Source organism: Lepisma saccharinum, chromosome 13 (genome assembly GCF_977018435.1).
Source record: "Lepisma saccharinum chromosome 13, izLepSacc3.1, whole genome shotgun sequence".
Lineage (NCBI taxonomy): Eukaryota > Metazoa > Arthropoda > Insecta > Zygentoma > Lepismatidae > Lepisma > Lepisma saccharinum.
In genome coordinates, this window is record NC_139241.1 from 37,866,248 (window position 1) to 37,886,943 (window position 20,696).

At 36.9% G+C, this 20,696-nt stretch overlaps 1 long non-coding RNA gene across 1 annotated transcript in view; it reads left to right on the plus strand.

Moving 5' to 3' along the window:
* The window catches only part of LOC145996921 (uncharacterized), a 30,316-nt gene extending 10,606 nt beyond the window's left edge, over positions 1 to 19,710 (plus strand). The window contains exons 2-4 of the long non-coding RNA XR_014442832.1: positions 8,141 to 8,259; positions 14,073 to 14,150; positions 18,660 to 19,710. This is a non-coding gene — a long non-coding RNA (uncharacterized LOC145996921). The remainder of the gene's footprint in view (positions 1 to 8,140; positions 8,260 to 14,072; positions 14,151 to 18,659) is intronic.
* The last annotated feature ends 986 nt before the right edge of the window (positions 19,711 to 20,696 follow it).

A 20,696-nucleotide genomic window follows, 5' to 3' on the forward strand; every position in this document is an offset into this window, starting at 1 on the left:
AAGACAAGTTTTGCTACACACATACACACCAACACACCATCACACAATACCATAATACATACTCACTACATATTTATATGCAATTTATATCGACAATTATGTAAATTCTAAGAAATATTTTCAAAATTCTTCCATCGTTACTTCAAAAGTCTAAATTTTCATGCCATGTTAGAAATTAACATTTTGTAGATCATGAAATTATTATTATTATTTTAATAAAAAAAAATGGACTGAGAGAAACTGCTCGATATTGGAGCTAGTGCATCAGGCCTGCCTGCCATACCGTAGACACGCCCCTACCATGCAGTACTTGAATGTTATTTTTATACATGATGAAGACTTGAAAGTTGTATAATGCACAAGAAGAGCATATTTTAATTCATTTCATTCTAATTAAAATTCATTTTTTAAAATTTGCTAAATTCATAAGAATTAAAATGTTCATTTTCTTTTTTTCTTATTGGAAGAGACAAGATTGTAACTATACAATATTTTCGATCTCTTCTTTCAAGAATAAATTACATTGAAATAAATTTATAAAGTAATCATTAATATCTTACACTTTTGTTTATATTTAACCAAAGCAATAAAATGGATTCAGTTCTGCCATCTATGAATATAAAATACATGTAGAAGTTAGTGTTGGGATGATAATATAAACTAGTGTGCAAATTAAAGTATATACTTCTCGGGTGGAGTGGTGGGGGACACGTACGCTCTAAGTACACAATGCATTCTCATTTTAACATAAATATAAAACTGCTGAAGCAATTAGTATACAGAAAGATGATTGATAATAATTATGGGACAGTAAAGAATTATTTTAGATTTGTTTTAACAATATGCGGGCAAGTACGTACAATACGTAACGACAGTGCGGCATCATAGTTCCATCATATTTTTATCTATTTATTTAATCATTTTTCACAATTATGAAAACTTTCGTGATCACGTTAATATTATGTTTGCAATATATGGAAAGAATGAAATAGAGATACAGATAGATATGGGGAGAGAGAGTGGGAGAGAGAGAGAGAGGAGATACAAAAAGAGAGAACGAGGAAGAGAAGCAGAGAGGGATAGAAAGAAGAAAAGAGAACAAGAAAAAGACGAAAAGACAAATAGAGAGAGAATAAGAAAGGAAAAAGAAATAAGAGAGAATAAGAAAGGAAAACAAAGAAGTAGAGGGAATAAGAAACGAAAACAATGAAATGGAAAGAGAATAAGAAAGGGAAACAAAGAAATAGAGAAAGAAAGAGATTAATTGAGAGACAGAGGATGAAGAGAAAGAGGAACGAAGAGAAATAAAGAGAAGAAGAGAGAGAGACAGAAAGAGAAATAAAGAACGTGTGAGAATGAAAGAGAATGATAGAGAGAGTTAAACAGAAAGAAAAGAAGAGAAAATTAAAGAGAGAGAGTGATAACGAAAGTGAGACAGAAAGGAAAGGAAACAGAAAGAGAGAAAGAGAGGCAGAATGGAAGAAAGACAGAAAGAGAATGAGAGAGAGAGAGAGAGAGAGAGAGAGAGAGAAGAGATGCATGTTCTCATTAGACTAATGTATCGCCCACATGATGTCGACAGAGTTGCGATGCATGATTTGGCACACGTAAGTGGGCCGATTGCACAGAGCCTTGCTGACTGGGTCTTTCACCTCAAGCAAGGACTGGGCGAGAGACAGAGCTGCAGGTTTCCGCTTACTCACACGCTCTTTACACACACACGCCCAGAGGGGCCGGAGGAATGTGTTGTGTGAAATGATCTGCTTAACGAGTTGCTAATGCAGAGTCGTAAAAAACGGGAAACGCCATTACAAGAAGGCAAAGTGAAGTGTCGTTGCGACAGTGACGGATTCAGTACATTCTCTCGGGGATTCGACTTTTTTTTTTACCCACACTGTAGATTGCCTTTATATTGCTATTTCTTCACGCCACAGAAGTTCTAGGTTCGAGTCCTAGCATTGGCATGATCAATCTATCTTAGCCTCAATTATTCCATTTAATCGAATCACCTAGATTAGCCGAAAGTACCAAAACAAAGCGAAGAAAATGACCTTCATTTTTGCCGATGACCATTAGAAAATGTCTCCATACCTTTCAGAAACGCTAAACCTGAAAAACGTTTCCACGGTAGGCAAGTGTAGCTGGGGAATGCCGTTCTCTTTACATCTGACTAATCAATTCGGTATGCCATCATACTGTCACGCGGATGATTCGGGTTTGATTCCCAGGGTGGTTGATCTGAGGTCGGATTTTTCCGAGGCTGTACCTGCGTAAAGCGGCTCTGGTGTTCACCCAGACTCGAGTAAGTGAGTACCTGGGGGCAACCCTAGAGGGGCAACCGATGCGTGGTGACTATCACACCACCTCCAAAAAGAAAATTGGCTAAGATTGATACTCTACATCTACCCCCTCCCCCAACTTTACCTCGCGGTGGCTTAGTGTTAACGTAGTCGACTTGCAATCTAGGGGTCTCGGGTTTGATACCCGGTGGATATTATATAGTGGTTGGGATCATACTCTAAACTGTAGGTCCTGTCCCGATTTTTGTATCTGGGCATAAAGTAAATTTCAAACAAAAACTCAATCCCATTCTCATGTACCAATAATATTGTTTTCATACTTTTTAAAAATTAATGTGAGCCAACTAAATTCCATTTAATCTTTACCGTGTACACTCACCTCAATTAGTACTCCGTCAATTTATTTCTTTATACAGCATATTTACAGAAGTTACAATTCAACCTACAAGTGTATCAACATACACAACTTTTTACTAACTTCGTTGACCCTGTGCTACACAACATGATCGAAATTGCTAATCACCTGGAAAGTTGTGCATACGTCTAACTTGGTAGTTCATGAAATTTCTTCTTTATAAATATTTTTGTCCAAGGCACAGTTCTTGTGGACAAGAATGCTGCATAAAAATGTGAACAGTTAGACCGATTGTGGACAAGAATGCTGTATAAAAAAGTAAAGTAGGAGATTACTAATTAATGCGACTGCACGTTAAGTAGGCAGGGAACACAGAATATTCCAGAAGTTGCGGATATATTACTGATAGACTGGTCAATTAAAATACTTATTTCATCCACTTAAGTGTCAATGGGACACTGCATATTAAGAGAAAGGTGCTTGACGAGTCTCTCTTAAGAAAGTTGCCCCAATTTCCGTCCCCCCGGTGGCAACGCCTTGTACGGGGCTTCCGCAGGATATATCTGCATGTTGGGAACACCTGGTTGTGCAACGTACGCGCATTGATTATATAATTAATTAGCGTATGATGAAACAAAATAGAATAAAATAAAGTTCAAATCCAAGGTCATAGAGACTTGTCAGGTGTTAAACAAAGTATTATTTTCTTAATGCTCGCCGATCGAGCGAATGTAGAAAGCGAGCCTAACCCTGGCCGTATATATAAAGTGACAGTTTAACGGGTCATTGGCTTAGTAAACATTTTGCATTAATTACATAATCACATAATTACATCATCATTTCATTAAATTATTTGGACGAATTTTGAACATTTTATTTATGGTTATTTTACAAACGATGGTCACATATTCTTCAGTTACAATAATGCTATTTTCTTCAAAACCTAAGCATGTTTCGGAATTTATGGCGAAAAAATATGATGTAATTGGTAATAATTAATTGTATGTAGTCTAAAAAGTGAAAATTCATGCATATTTTAATAGATTTCTCAAAAGTTCAAATAGAAATATAAATGTGCTCCTACAATAAATGTAATTAAGAATAACAATGTTGTTGTTTATATGTGCACATTGACTGTTTAAAAGGAAATATATTTTTGATAAATTTTAAACTGTTTAATAGGACTACATAACCCTTTTATAAATATAATAATTAACATCATGTAATAATTATTACTACTATTATTATTATTATTACCGGTCTATAACTATTAAAATATTACTAACTTTGGGCTGCTGAAGTTGAATCTTTCCCAATCTTCTCTACGTATATTGCCATTAACCTAGTGATAGTGTGTAGGACCAGAGAGAAGCACTGGATATGTGCTGGCCAGTGCTCGAAGTGGAAATACCTAGCTGTGGGTACTGTTTGATCGAATTTGAGGATAGTTGAGTGGGTTCAACGTGAAGAAAATGAAGTATTTCATAAAATGACCGATATTGGTGTGGAATCCATAGTTTTCGTTGTCGCTAAGATGAATAGTGACACCCTCAATGCCGTTCAACTCCAAGACACCCCTGGCAACCCTAGGGGAGGGGGTGGGAAGGGGGTGACATGTAAAACGACCGATATTAGTGTGGAATCCATAGTTTACGGGGCCGCTGAGATGAATAGTGACACTCCCAATGCCGTTCAACTCCAAGTTCATTTTACACTATAGTTAGAATTCATTATTATCCTGTCTAATAGAAGATTGGGATAAATGAATACCCGGGCAATCAGCTAGTAAACAATAAATTAAATATGACCTGCCGTTGTCAGAAAGTATTAATTATTATAATCTCGGTATGACTTACATGAGCTTCTCGTCCTTTCTGATCAATCTTTCATGTTAGTCCTACGCTGAAGTCGAGTAAAGCCAGAAGTATTTAACAGAACCTATCTTTTTTAGAGAAGCTTTATTCTTAACAACCGTTTGTAAATTTTTCCGAAAACCTTACCCCACATATCAGACACACAACTGCAGATTTTTCTTTTGAGCTTGTGTCAAGACGCAGGAACTTTAAATTTTGTTGCAATTTCGTAAGTAAACTGCATGCTTTCGTACTCTACAAATAACGGATCGCATACAAAACAATACAAATGTGTCTCAAATTTAGACTTGGTTTTCAAGATAACTCTTAGACTTTTATAAAACGGGAAAAATAGTGGCTTTTTAATAATATGGACGTGACGACCGGGACACGCCTCTGAAACGGGACTGTCCCGGTCAAAACGGGACGTATGGTCACCCTAACCGTTAATGAACACGAATGATTTTTTCCATTGTGTTTGTTCCTTAGCTACGAACTGTTATGTGCGTTCAATCGCATTTTCTTTGAGAAAAATTCCTTTTCAGGAATTAAAATAATAATTTTCTTTTATTTCAGAATTTATTTTGTGGGGGAGAAATCCCCGGCATACCCACGTTAGTTCACACACTGGTGGGTACATATATTCAAGTCACTGTCACGTCTTAGAGGGCTCGTAGCATAGAAACGAGGAGTCGAAAATATGTTATAAAGGAAAGTTGTTTACCTTGATGACCTTCGAATACACTGTGAACATTTGTGTGGCAACACGGTGAATATCTTGTTTGTCCCATATATTTCGAGACTCGAGACGATAACGAGACTTGCGTTTTGAGACTGAGAACGAGACAGACATTTACAACGCGACGAGACCGAGACTGCAAAGTCTCGATACCATCTTTAATGTTGAATTGAAGTAACGTGAGACCCAGTGAAATTCACTCTAGTGATCAAAATGCACGGTACATGTCACTCGCTCTTACGATAGAAATATATAACAACGAGAAATGGTACAAAAATAATTATACCCTAGTGTCTTTTATATTACTGAAAGATAAATGTTGTTGATTTCAATCTGTCCGTGTAATATGCAAGATAGAGATTTTTCTCCAAAGTTTAACATAAAAGCTAAGAAACTAAGTTTATGAATACAATTATAACTGATAAGAATTGGTCTATGATAGTCATACCTTGTTTATGTCATGGATTACATGTGAACTTTTAATTGTCTACTTTGTTCAACAAATAAATGTAATGCACCAAGTAGTATCTAGCTAATCACACTATGCATAATTTTGGGTATGTTGCGGGGCACGCTCCTAACAGTCACTAAAAGTAGTTGAGAAGAGCTCTCAACCTCTCCCTGCTAACCTAACAGTTCCTAACTTACAATTCCGCTTACGTCTAATAATGCATATGTGGATAGGTTGGAAGGTTTAAAGAAAACAGCAAACATATATACTGTATGTATATATGTAACATATAACTTATTTTAAACCTTTAAATCACGACACTGTTCTTTTTTTACAAATGTTTAAAACAATTTAAGCAGAGTGTTGTAACGTTTTTATAGGCTTGTTTAAAACACATACTTGATATTTGATACTCTGGTTATTTGCATGATTTGTAACTTTGTCTTTTCATTTTTTGTACAAGTGTTGTGTAAAACATTTATAAAATGGAATAGTATGGGATGAAACAGATTTGTTCCGCACTTGACAAAAATGGTAAAGTGCTCCCCTGTGCATAGCACCACGCCATTAAGGCATATAGGGGGTGTGGGGGTAACGCCCCACGCTTTCTTGATCCGGTCGTGAGTGGGGGTGATGTGATCAGCATCACCCCCTGATCGCCTTTACCCCCCAGGGTTTCCTCCAGGTATCCATGATATTCGACGCTGGGTGGGCGCCGGGGCCGCTTCCATCGTTAGAAAAGTTCCCGGATTTGAACCGGCCGGGGATCGAATCCGGGACCTTTAGCATGGTAGTCAGACGCGTTACCGACTGAGCCACCGCGGCCAACCTCCGTTCTTAATGTTAGTATTTTTTTTGCATGAATGTATTTCGGAAAACAGAGTAGCTAGCACGTAGATAGTTTATCCTTCTCGAACTGCTTACATGCAAGATTTAAGAGTAGCGTAAATAGGTATTTTAAGAAGTTAATCAAGTGTTTACTAGACACAGTCATTCCTTGGATGAATGACAGATTTCTTATCAATCATCATTCTTAGAAAATAAGTCTTTTGAGAATTATTTTGTACACCTCATTTGTTTAACACATGTTTTTCTTTGTTTTGGATTAAAACATGTTTAAAACAAAAAAACTGTTTTATTTGTTTCTTTTTAAAAAAAACAAATTTTGCCAACCGCGCTTTTCATGCATTTTCACGGAGTAATTCACGCGTGCTGCCAGCAACCGTCGATCCAGACTGATGCTCGTCTCCACCGCAGTCCTGTGGGGACGTCTGTTGAGTTCGTCAAAGCAGAACGATTTTTACGTGCTTCCTTGCCAGCTGGCATAGTGGGGACGCGCCTTAATATTTCAATGTCAACAAATGCAATTCATAACTTTGCACATGTAACAACAACAGTTGACCACCGTAATGCAAAGCAACCAAGAATTCCAACTGCCGTCAAGATAAATATTCGTGTTGTCCATATCCAACCCTACTTGAGGAATAAGCTAGTGGTAATTGCATTCGACGCAAAAGCAAATACCAGACAAATGATATAATGCAACAGCGAATAACTGCACAAAATCAGGGCCTACTCGAGGGCAGTGTCGTCGCCTTGTAATCGGTACCCGGCGGAGGCACATAGTGGTTCGGATTCCACTTTAAAATGTATATCCAGTCCCGATTATCCTTGCTGTGCATAAAGTGGACTTAAAACGCCAACGCAATCAAAACTGCACATAGATAGCGCTCTAAATATAACTAACTGTTTCAATGAAATAAATGATAAACAAACCTTTCAAAACATTATGGAAATCTAGAATAAGTGACTATAATGACAATACATATATCAAAATTCGAATACATTACATTTTATTCTTTTCTTATTTTGTGATGTAATTAAGATAGCTACTGCTCAATAACAAGTGAACTGAACTTTGAATGTTGACTGACCTGTGGATTGAATCGGTTAAAAGATCAATGTTCTTTCCAACAAAAAACAAGTGGTACAGATACAGCAAAACAATTAATCATATTTCTTTCTATTATACGTCTTGCCTCGAATGTGAACTTTCACGGTGAAGAAAAGTCTTCCATCTGCTCATAAAACGTGCCAATTCTATAAGCCATTTTTTTTTTAGAATTAAATGCTTCGATCATCTCTGTCGGCATAACGGTTGGTTAGCAACGTTGTTGGTTTGACTGATTCATTAGAAGGTGAATAAATTTCGAGTGTAAACGCAGTTTTGTATATTTGTTTGAAATGTCAAGTGTGTTTTTCTTTACAAGTTCGAAAATGTGGCTTGAATTTACAGAATGACATGCAAGAAGTTGATTGAATCACCCACGCTCGACAACGTTTTGATAGTGCAGTAATATTACGAAGCAAATTACAGTATTACTAACATATATGGTTTCATTTTGGGTTAACGTTAGTCTTACTTTCTTCCTTCAATTGCAGACAAAATGAAGCTTACCCTCTTCTGCCTTGCCATCAGCCTAATCATGATAGCCGCTGCCATTCCCACCCCAGAGGAAGACATGACAAGCAGTTCGGCGTCGACAACGAAACAAAACCAGGTAAATTATACATTTTAATATTTCTTGAAATTTTACCCTTATTAATCATAAATACACCGTGGCTACATTTAGATACATAGCGAGCTCTGAAGCCAGAAATCCTAGGTTCGAATCTCGGATAACCCACTGACCTCTCATTATAATTGGTCTTTCGTCTATTTCGGCTAAGCATCATTTACCTTCATAGCCGCGATTAACCTATGCAGGTAGTAACGAAGCCGGGAGGTAAAATAACCAAATTATAGATAATTTCAAGCTAGAATAATTTATATTAATTTATATGATACATTACACTGTTTTGTTTATTCTTGTTTTAAATTCCTACAAATACAATCTATGATAGCTGCACATATTTCTAAAATAGTAAAATAAATAACAGGTAGAAGCGGGGTGAAGGCTTCTAAGGGGGATGTGGATGTGATGTGATCAACACTACGCCTTTTTACCCCCAAGTATCCATTTGTTGGAGGCTGGCTGAACCCCAGAGCCCATGCAGTAATATTGCTGGAAATATTCCAACATGAAACATCATACCAGGAATCGAACTCGAGTGTCCGGCGGGGCAGTCAGACCTCTTCATTTCTAAACAGTATAACCTAATAACAATATTAATCTAATAACACTTCATATGCACCAAATTAATAAATAAAAGTTGACCTCAGAACGTACTGCCAGCACAGTGGGAATGCCTATTAGGAAATATCATAATACAACTGATACACGATAGCGAATCGTTCAGAGTGTTTCAAAAGTCGCGCAATCCAAACTTTGATCGTGTATAACATCCGAACTGTACGAAATAATTGCACCGGCTTTTCTGCACTTGAAAGCCTCATTCATTGAGGTTTTGTCAATGCTTAACAATATCAATTTACTGCATATACTAAATTCTATAAATTATTCAATGGCTGAAGTAAGCGTTAATTGATTGATTTGGTGTTTTAAGTCCACTTTATGCGCAAATAGGCTAATCGAGACTGATCCAACACTTTAAAGTTGGATTCGAACCAGGCCCCCGTGACGGAGTGGTTAGCAAATCGCGCTACGACGCTAGGGGTAACGGGTTCGAATCCCGGCCTGGGCATGGATGTTTGTGAGTGTCCATTCATCAATTTCATCATATCATGACTCATCCCCATCTTCGCAAATTAGCCAAAAGTGAAACAAAAGACGTAGTAAAATAGAGCCAATCAAACAATCATTTTTAGTTTTTTCAATTTTTCGGCCTTTTTGGCATTCAGGTCATTTTTCTGTCATTTCTATTGCATTTTTCTTTATTTTTGAGGTTTATTCTTCTTCTCCTCTGTTCCGTCGTGAATTTTAAATGCATTTGCTAGCATAATTTATGCATTCCTGACATGGTCCTTGTAGCATGCTCTCCACTAATCGAAAATACGGTCAATGGAAATGCACAATATTATTTTTAACTGAAATGTTTGGCAGGGGATGAAATAATCAATTTTGGTAGCCTACATTTATTTTTCCTCCAGCACTTAAAATATTTTGAGTGAAGCCTATTTTGAGGTTCCCTTGTTGGCCACTAAATCGCTTTAATCTGTGGCTTTACTCATGCGAAACACACATGTATTTTCAGATGCTGACCGACTACTGACTGTACCGTGCAAGGCCCAATCTGAAAGCATGTGAATGAATGACTTACACAGAAAAAACCTTGAAGTGAAAATAAAGAAAACTATATTAGCACTTAATCACTTTCCCCTTTGCTTCAGTTGTTTAAAACACCAAACAACAGACGTTGACTGATTCAACTACTCTCTTGAAATTTATGAAAAAAAACAAGCTTTTATTTTAAAAGTGATAATTATTTTTAGGTCATTTTTATAATTTTAAGGTCATTCTCTAGGCCATTGTTTGAGATTAATTAGGCATCAACTTCCGAGCCCTACTAATGAGTATTTATTTATTTATAAAACTTCCCACTGCAGGCAAATGCCCATTTGTGCATATAATATATGTATAATAATAATTGACACAAACAAATAAATTCGGCGTATCACCTCGACTACAGCTCTGGCCCTTGGTCCTAAATCTCCAACTGATGAGATGATGTTTTTGTATTGGTACAGGTAGTTGTTAGTTCAAAGCCTCACAACGAACGTCAACGTCTCTACCATCTGCGAGGGCCTCTTTATTTCAGTTGGAAGAGGGACGCAAGGCCATTTGTACCTTACAGCCCTGCGCCGGAGAACCAACTGCCAGGAACGCCGCAATGGCTAATTGGCGCCACTGTACGCCAGACCTGGCAACTATGCACATTGAACCCGTTAACAAAATGTACAACGTAACGGATCATGGTATATTCTGAATTTTGAACCTGCGATTAGCAAAAACTACAAATCCAAGCACCACATCATGCAACCTAACATAACAAATTACTTTGCAGGTTGAAAATGAAGAATCAGTCTCTTTAATAATAATAATTTATCAGTTTTTATGCAGTCACCGACAAAAAAATGGAACACCTAAATCACACCGATTAGTATAATAACTGCCACATCAGTGTATATTTTTGCAAAAACTAATTTTTGTAACATGGACAAATATTCTTGTAAGCAGAAGCCACGCGGCCTTCAATCAATGGATTACTTGTTCGATCCCCCAGTAGGGAGCTCACTTTAGCCTGTGGGTTCAGTACCGATTAGCCCATGTGAGCATGACGTGAACTTAGAACAAACTTTGCCTTAGAACCATAAGATCTGTAAGGTGCATTTTTTGTTAAGTCAGTTTTATATCTTTCAAGTGATTTATATATTTTCTTCTTAACTTAGAACTAAGTTTGTAACTGTATAAAAATATCGTGAGGTTATTCTACACAATTTCCGAAAGATTAACTGTGTGAATACGTGTGCCAAACTTCAGATAGCAACGTTTCTTATCAGCCAGTAAATATTTAATATCCTTGATTGGTTCACCTCTATGTACCCATCTTGTTTTGATGCCATGCCTTCCCTATAAATGTATAATGTATGCTGGTCATAAACAGCCACCTGTAAAGCTTCAAGTTCAATAACACTTTGTTCAGTTGTTTCTCCTATAAATGAAAGAAGTAATACTTTATTTCTAAGATAGATGGGGGACCACTCAAATTTTATAATTTGAAATCAATTATATGTCCATATAAAAGGGAAGAAATATAAATTTCAAATAAACAATTAGAAAGATATAAAGCAGATAAAACGAAATCCAAAATATTTCTCGTTATGTCAGTTAAATGGAAAATGTTATTATAAACTCCTAGGTTTTGATAGTGGTTATTGTACTTTACGGCACATCCTTAAATACTAATGTTTTAATAATAATTTCAGAAATGAAAATGAATGTATGTATTTTTGTCGGGGTTGTGTTTATAGTCAGGCACGCCTCATGTTAAAATAATAAGGAAGAAAATATACCTATTTAACAAGTTGTCTTCGCCTTTCAATAATTGTTGTAATCTTGTGCTCCTAACTTGCAATGCAGTGAACCACGAACTAACAGTAGGGGAGACCGGGGGGAGTTGCCCATAGGGGCGAGTTGACAAAGTCAATTTTATTCCCACCAGTCAATAGTTGGCAACATTGCAGGTTACTGTGAATATGTGTCATCTCTAGAACCAACTCACAACTAGGAAGTTGAGTGTCTTGTTCACAATGTTTCTATTGCATGACAAATAACATCAATTCTTACTTGCGAAGTAAATTTTCTCAACTCTATATTCTTTCTTATACGTTTTGAAAGTAAGTAAGCACATAGTTTATGCTAAGGCTATCCAGAAGACTATGGTAAATTGTACCGATACTACATTCGGATACTTTGTGAAACTGCAATGTTTAGCAGCGGCATGACCAGAAAGTCCAATATGGCTATCGGGATGAGTTGACAATAGGAAGGAAGGGGCTAGTTGACAATACTGTAGGCGTATTGAGAAAATTCTTCTTGAATTAATTTTTTCATCATAAACATCTTAGCATATAGACACATTGTTTGTAATAATATATATTATATTAGGGTTATAGGACAGTATATTGCATTTGTATTTGTGATATAAGAATAAAAATAAACACTGGGTAAAGAATTTAGTAAACACTTTTGTAAACTTTTTTTTAAAAAAAGTTTGGAACATTTATATCTCATGTTATACTGCTCACTTGAAAACATTTTTGTAATCCGTAATTTTTAAGGCAGTATATTGTTTGAAATAAATATTCCAAACTATGTATGGGGTAGAATTACTCATACTGTCAACTGACCCCGCACATATAGTCAACTCACCCCATATACGGGGTGAATTGACAATACTGACACGCTTCGAAAAACACAAGCAATAACTTTACAAGTTTTAGCATCATGGTGTAATAAAAATTCTCAGTGGTCGGGGAAACTACAGGTATTGCTCGTAGCATTTCATCAATAGTACGATAGCAATATTTAAGAGCTGCAGAAATTAAAACATAAAAACATTCTCAACTCACCCCGTATTTGTTTCTTTGAGTTTGTTTCTAATTCCACATTAGGCACAGAAAGGCTAATCGGGACTGGACCTACAGATGAAAGTGGGATCAGCACTATGTTCCTCCACCTGTTTCGAACCCGGAGCCCTTGCTTACAAGCCGACATTTATACTATTCCATCGGTGGGGAGGGGGACGCGTACTGATATTTTTCAAATGCATCAGAACAGGTAGAAACAAAGAGAAGACAAAATAATACTTACAGATGATAAGAGCCCAACAACATGAACACATGCAGGTCATGAAAGTGTACAATACTTGTAATATGCCCTCATGATAGCTTAACATGCATATTGCTTTACCAAGTAATTGTTAAAATACTATCATCAATACTTTAAGCCTAATACTTACCTTGCCATATCATGCACATCACATTAAAAATAAAAATGATTATTTTTGTAGTTGCACAGCTACAGCTGTAGTTTTTCAACAATGCCTAATTATTGTTGAATATTGCAGTATTCTTATGGTCCAAGGATATAAGCATTCTCTACATCAATCTCTATACTTAATTCATTTTGTTGCAAAATTATTATGAAATTTTTGGCAAAATTATTATGAGATGTTTTGTATTAAAATTATTCTATAATATGGCCGTGTTACTTATGTTTGAAGAGTGTGTGAACGTCACCTCCAAGTTGGAATATGAAAGGGAAAGAATTGTTACCAAAATCCATGCCCTCTAAGAAAATTTGATTGTCTACAGTATAAAAATTGAATTTGTTTATGATTTATTTATTTATTAAGGTATTGTTTTAACTGGTGGAGTCAAAGCCTTTTCATCCACTCAACCATTATGATTGTGATAAAGGAAGAAATTACTTAAACGGTTTTGAAAGGGTGAAGGAATTTACATAACTTTACATTTCGTTCCACTGATTTATTGAATTGGTGTTTTAAGTCCACTTTATACACAGTAAGGCATAAAAAGACATAATCGGGAATGGACCTACAGTTTAAAGTGGTATCCGAAACACCATATGCCTCCACCGGGTATCGAACGCAGGACCCCTTGATTACAAGGCGACGACGCTACCACTGCGCCATCGAGGAGGCCCTTGTTCCACTAAAATTTGTCAAGTCACATCCTGCTGCAGAAAGAATTGCAATAACAAGAATTGAAATTTTCATTCACAAAATCATAAACCAACATCGTGGAAAGTCATAAATAAATTGAACATCTACAATTTAGACCTATAATATTAATTTTCTGGAATAAGATTCTACATAACAAGGTTTACACGTATTTGTGCTCCTATTGTTTCGCAATGATTGTACACAATTTTACTTTGTTTTCTTACAGACTTCGACAGATTCCTCGAACAGTGATCAACCAATAGGAACACAAGTTTTGTCCAGATTTATTAATGACATTTTTCAAGTAAGTGTATTTAAAATTAAGATCATCAGCTCATTATATTTTAGGACGTGCAACAAATCAATTAAAATTTTCAAATTGAATTGTAATAGTTTCAAAGGTTTCTCCTGAAATCTAATCGTTCATGTACTAAATGCTAGCTCAATAGATCAATGAAAAGGCCCTGTTAAAGAACGGTAGAGTTTATCTGTTAGTAAACTGCAATACACAATGTTGTCATCATTTGACATCATATTCATTCAGGATTCATGTTAAATAAATCTTCTTGAGATGCACTAGCGTCAATGGCTAATTTTAAAAGAAACAATTCTAATGAAATTTAAACCTGTTATAATTTTTTAAAGTCTAAAGTACCCTTCCACTTTTAAGTCTGAAAGAGAAAATCGTATTATGAGCCAGTACTTTTGTATACTTTAAAATACAGAGCTTTCTAAAGTTATCTGTACAATTTTCCCTTAGTAAAACTGAAACGGAACATGATAAGAATGATTAATCTTTATCTTGTACAGGGTGTTGCAAAATACCTGTTACAACGCTTGGGAGGTGATTCTACAAGTAAAAACAAGGAAAAAATGTCATGTGAAAAAATGTCGAAATCGGCACCGTTTTCGAGTGACAGGCGTGCGAAAATCGCCTCACACCATGTGTAAAGTACAATAACTCAAGAAGGAAGAAATATATCAATGTCGGAATAAAATAATACAAACAAAATCGTACCTGGTGAATACAATGGTGCATCAATTGAGGCCCAGTGTAAATTGCGCAAGGGGACTCTCAAAGAAAGTGGGGAATCCCCTGATGGAAAATACAAGAAATTTACTACTATCTTCTACATAATGTTGAGATCGGAATGTAGCCAGTAAAAAATGGCGACGTATGTCCACATGTCCCACTACTGCTGGGACACCGTCCCACACCCGGGAAATAGGAAAATAACTGCAAATCTCCTGTTGTACACGGTTCACATTGCGGTTCGAAGAAAAGAAACCAATTTGTCGCATGTCTCACTACTGCTGGGACACCATCCCAAATGGAAAAAAATACTGGAAAATCATAAAAAAAAGTTTTCAATCCCTTAATGTTGACACACTACTTTGCAGTACGAAAAACAAAAGTTAAAGAATGGCCACATGTCGTTAATCTGTACATATACTACAAGAGAGCTCCCCAAAGAAAATGGGTAATCCTCGAAGGAATGAAGACGGAGAATGGCGAGAAAACGCACACAATGGCATGTAACATTTCCAGGCACAGCACATCTGGAAGGGATTCCACTGAGAAGCGCACAACCTCCGCACATGCAGATCGACGGTATGAAGTACAGCGATATCCAGCATCTTCACTCGTACCTTTCACTAAAGGACACTATGTGGTGCTGATAGGGGCTCACACAAACACCGGTATACTCAGAGACGTTGTTGAAAATGTCCGCCATTGACTTCAAGACAAAGATGACATCGGCGAAGCACTGATTGTCTGGTACGTGCAAATACCTCTGGCATGTCACCAATTGTCCCAGCAGCGGCACTAACACGAGCAACGAGATCCTCAGCACTTTCCACAGGGGTTTCATACACGAGCCTTTTCATTTCTCCCCACACAAAGAAATCCAGTGGTGTGAGGTCGGGGGAACGAGGTGGCCACGGTAAAGGTCCACCCCTGCCAATCCAACGATCGCCGAAAATATCGTTGAGTAAGGCTCTGGCTCCCCGGTCGAAATGTGCGGGGGCGCCGTCGTGTTGAAACCAGATACGTTGTCTACCTGCCAGTGGCACGTTTTCCAAAAGTTCAGGTAATACGTCATGTAGAAACACCCGATAATTCCCACCACACAAAGTAGATGGCAAAATGTACGGGCCTATCAAGTGGTCACCTACTACGCCACACCACACATTCACTGCGAACCTATGTTGATGATGGCGCACAATGATTGCATGCGGATTGTCCATATCCCAGACGTGTGTGTTGTGGCTATTGAACATGCCGTCCCTGGTGAACATTGCCTCATCGGTCCACAAAACTATTGTTGGGAACTCTGGAATGGAAAGAGTTTGTTGCACGTACCATTGGCAGAAATCCATGCGTAGGGGAAAGTCCGTGGGCAGTATGTGGTGCACCTTATGCAATTTGTATGGGTGCAATCCCTCCTCTCGAAGAACGCGGAACACATTGCTATGGTGGGTTTGTTGAGTACGAGCAATGACACGTGTGCTGGTGTCAGGACGGTCTCGTATCGCGTCCAACACGTCCTCTTCAAATTGCACAGTGCGCACAGTGCGGGGTCTTCCACAATCCCACCTACGGGGTAGTAGAGATCCAGTTTCACGCAGTCGAGCATCAAGTCTTTGAAAGAGTGCATGTGCTGGTAATCGCCTATTGGGAAAACGTTCGTGATACAAACGACGTGCTTCACGGCTGTTTCGGTTTGCCTCTCCATAAACGAGATGCATATCAGCAAGCTCGTGGGTAGAGTACTCCACCATTGTCTTGTTCGAGAACTGCCCAGAAACAGGGGCACTTTCCCTCCGAGTGACGGATCACAACTACCGTGATTAGCACCCACGTAATGTCACACAGGTGTCCACGCAGTTGTTGCAAACCGAGAAAGAACACGGGAATACGTACTCTACGTACAGTATTCCTTAGCGCAATTCAACCATACACACACGCCAGACTAAACTCCACGCTGCGAGACGCAGAACAAGACAGGAAAAACAACGGTCGACTACAGTCTCTACGTAGTATCCACCAACACTAATACGTAACAGGTGACCTACACTCACAGCGCCTCTAGTGGAGCTTTCTGTACCAATTAGCTGAAATCAATCTGAGCGTAATTTGACGGCATAGCGTCATTTTCGAGTGAATTTCCTATTTCCCGAGTGTGGGACGGTGTCCCAGCAGTAGTGGGACATGTGGACATACGTCGTCATTTTTTACTGCCTACATTCCGATCTCAACATTATGTAGAAAATAGTAGTAAATTTCCTATATTTTCCATCGGGATTCCCCACTTTCTTTGAGAGTCACCTTGCGCAATTTACACTGGGCCTCAATTGCTGCACCATTGTATTCGTCAGGCACGATTTTGTTTGTATTCTTTTATTCCGACATTGATATCTTTCTTCCTTCTTGAGTTATTGTACTTTACGCATGGTGTGAGGCGATTTTCGCACGCCTGTCACTCGCAAACGGTGCCGATTTCGACATTTTTTCACATGACATTTTTTCCTCGTTTTTACTTGTCGAACCACCTCCCAAGCGTTGTAACAGGTATTTTGCAACACCCTGTATATCGAACAGCAAGTTCCACAGTTTGTTGATCCTACAGAATAACTCCATATGAGAATATTTGGTTGGTAGTACAGCGTGTTCCGTTCAAACCTCCATATTTCAATTCATTATTGCTAAAAGGTTATGAAATTATAATGAAATGCGAGTGGTACTAGACGAAAGAGAAACTCAAATAATTTTATTGCATGACCTAGAAGTTCGCCGTTCTCTCACTATGCAGAGCCACAATCGCATAAAGCACAATGGCGACACTGCAGCAGCGCGCACGATATGTATTCTGGAATGCAAGTGCAAATAAATTACCGTTTTGATTTCTCCAAAAGATCAAAGTTGTAAAGATAATTTTGGAACACCCCGTACGTTTGTTTCTTAATTATAGCTGTTATATATTTTTCGGCTTTTCCCATATAAAAAGCTCGACGTCTTTAGAATAGTCGTAAGTTGGGAATAATTCCCTTTTTGAAATTTCAAGTTGGGGTGGGGGGGTACGTATCATTTCATATTAATAGACAACAATGAGCATTTTCAGGAACTAAGACTTAAAATTAAAAGGAGTTTCTTTAATCCAAATTTATGCGAAATGAACTAATTGGAAATTTATTTGAAGTTCACAATGAAATTTGAGTCAGTGGAATGTTCCTCCACCAGGAATTAAAATCGACATATTTTGAATACAATTCCATAATGTTAACATCTCAGCAATATTTTGAAAGTGTTTCCTATTGAGTTCAATAGTCTAGGTAAAGTTTTCATAAAATATTATAGGTGTTGCAATACACATTATCTCAGTGAAATTTTAAAAAACTTATTTTAACAAATCAATTTAATTTTACACATTACAACAAAATTAATAAATGCTGAAATTGTTATTTACAGAAAGATACTCTAAGTACTGAATTTATTAAATAATTGTGTTTCCAAATTAGTGGTATTTAAATGTCAAAATGGTCTGTGGTCTTTGCCTGTGAGTTTGGTAAGTGTAAAACCTGAGACGTTGAATAGCTCATCAGACGCCATTTGTTCAGTTTGTATGAAATGTTTTGCCATACGAACACAAGTTAATTATGTTTAATTTTCCAATATAACGGCTATAAAACAATTATATTCTCAACATTTTCATTAGAAATGTATTTCTGACACGTGCCTTGCCTACTTGTGCCAATTACATTTCGCTAAAAAAATCCACGCAATAATGAAATCACTTTTCCTTCCTTTCAGATTCCAATCCAAATCTTGAAGTCGGTCAACACCTTGCTGACGAATCCTCTTAACTCGATAGGCCAGAGAAGGCGGGAAAACAGTGAAGAAGGACAATGAGAAGAAACATGCTCTCCGTCCGATGACACGAAGCTTTTATTTTCAACACGTTGTTTTTCTTGTTTGTTGATGCACTGTTATGTGGTTGGTTCTACCAGCATGTTCGCTTTTTTGTTTATTTAAAGAAAAAAAACAGTAGCACTGTGAATTGCAGCGCCTCCGTGTGTGAAAATAGGTCAAGCCCACATGTCTTCCAGCATAATACCTAGTTCTTTTACACTCTGCAATGGTCTTTAATAGCTCCTGGTGCAAGAGTAGTTTTTACATCATTTGTTTACGCAACGAAGGACTCGGAAATAGCCGTTGGCAATGTTAGTCAGCTGTTACTTAAACATCATGTACATTTCGAAACATCTATGATACATATCGACATGAACTTTCAGTTGAAAGTGTGCAGCACTCATTAATACTTAACATTCGAAGCTTGGTAGGGCGTGCCCAAAGCAGATGCAAAAAAAGTGAGTCAATCATATACTTAAGGCACAAGGTAGCAACTTCCTCTGTGAGTATGTTAATGATTTCAAACGCAATTACTAGCACTGTTTACATGCCTCCTTGTGGATCTAGGAAAAGACGTGGTTTTGCTCGAACCTAGATTTTCCAAAGATCCAAATGACGTCATTGTTAATCATCCAATGCCCGTTAACTGTACTTCACTGACTCACCTTACATTCATCTGCCTTGGAGAAAGCCATTGTTTCTGGTTACACCAAACGTCAAACACATTTGTGAAGAACGATACACAATGTGCACATTTTCGGAAAAGCGTCATTTTAATGTTCGATGTATGAAAAATTGTACATAACCAACTGTTTTTAATTGTCAGGAATTATTGAAATGTAGTTACAATGTAATCGCATTTTAAATCATTATTATGTGTTTTGTGCATCTTGTGATGCTTGTTTCACTTTGTTTATGTAAGAACTATAAAAATAAATTAATTTTTATATTAGTTCCTAGTGATTCATATATTCGAATATGGTGACTAGTTGTCACTACTTACAATACCAAGCTTTTAAGTAGTGACAACTAGTGAAAGTGGAAACTTTTAGGGGAGATTATGATTGCTCAAGGGCGCCGGCTGGATTTTTCTCGGGAGAGGGGGAAGAGTCATAGAAACTTTTTATTTATTATTATTATTATTATTATTATTATTATTATTATTATTATTATTATTATTATTTTAAACGCACGATTGGTAAATAAAGTCTTCATGAATTAAGTAATGGTAATGGTATAAGATTGATTACTTTTACAACCTCAAAGAATTTAATTTTGAAAAGTACCACTTTTAAACATAAAGATATCCATAAATATACCTGGTCTTCTCCAGATGGTAAAACTCATAATCAGATGGATCATATTCTCATTGATAAGAGAAGGCATACTAGTATAATTGACGTTCGTTCACATAGAGGTGCTGATTGTGCCAGTGAGCATTATTTAGTAATTGCTAAATGAAGAGAAAAACTCGCAGTGATAAATAATCAGCAACAAAATCTAAAAGTTCTAAAATTGAAAACAGGAAAATTTGCTGATGAAATAATTAAGAAAGATTACCAAATTAAACTGTCAAATAGATTTGATGTTTGGCAGGATTTAAGTGATGATGAAAATATAAATGAAACAGACATAAATAAGAATTGGGAGCACATATGTAATGCAATAGAATCAGCAGCTAGGATACCATAAACCAAGAGGAATTAAGCCATGGTTTGATAATGAATGTCATAATCTAATAGAAATAAGAAATCAGGCTAGAGTTAGGTGGTTAAATAACTCTGATGATACAAATCTAAGCAATTATAATAGAATAAAGCGAGAAGTTAACCGCACGTTTAGAAGTAAAAAGAGAGATTACTTGAAAAGCAAAATTAACGAAATTGAAAAAAATCAGCAAAAACAAAAATATCAGAGATTTATATAAAGGTGTAAATG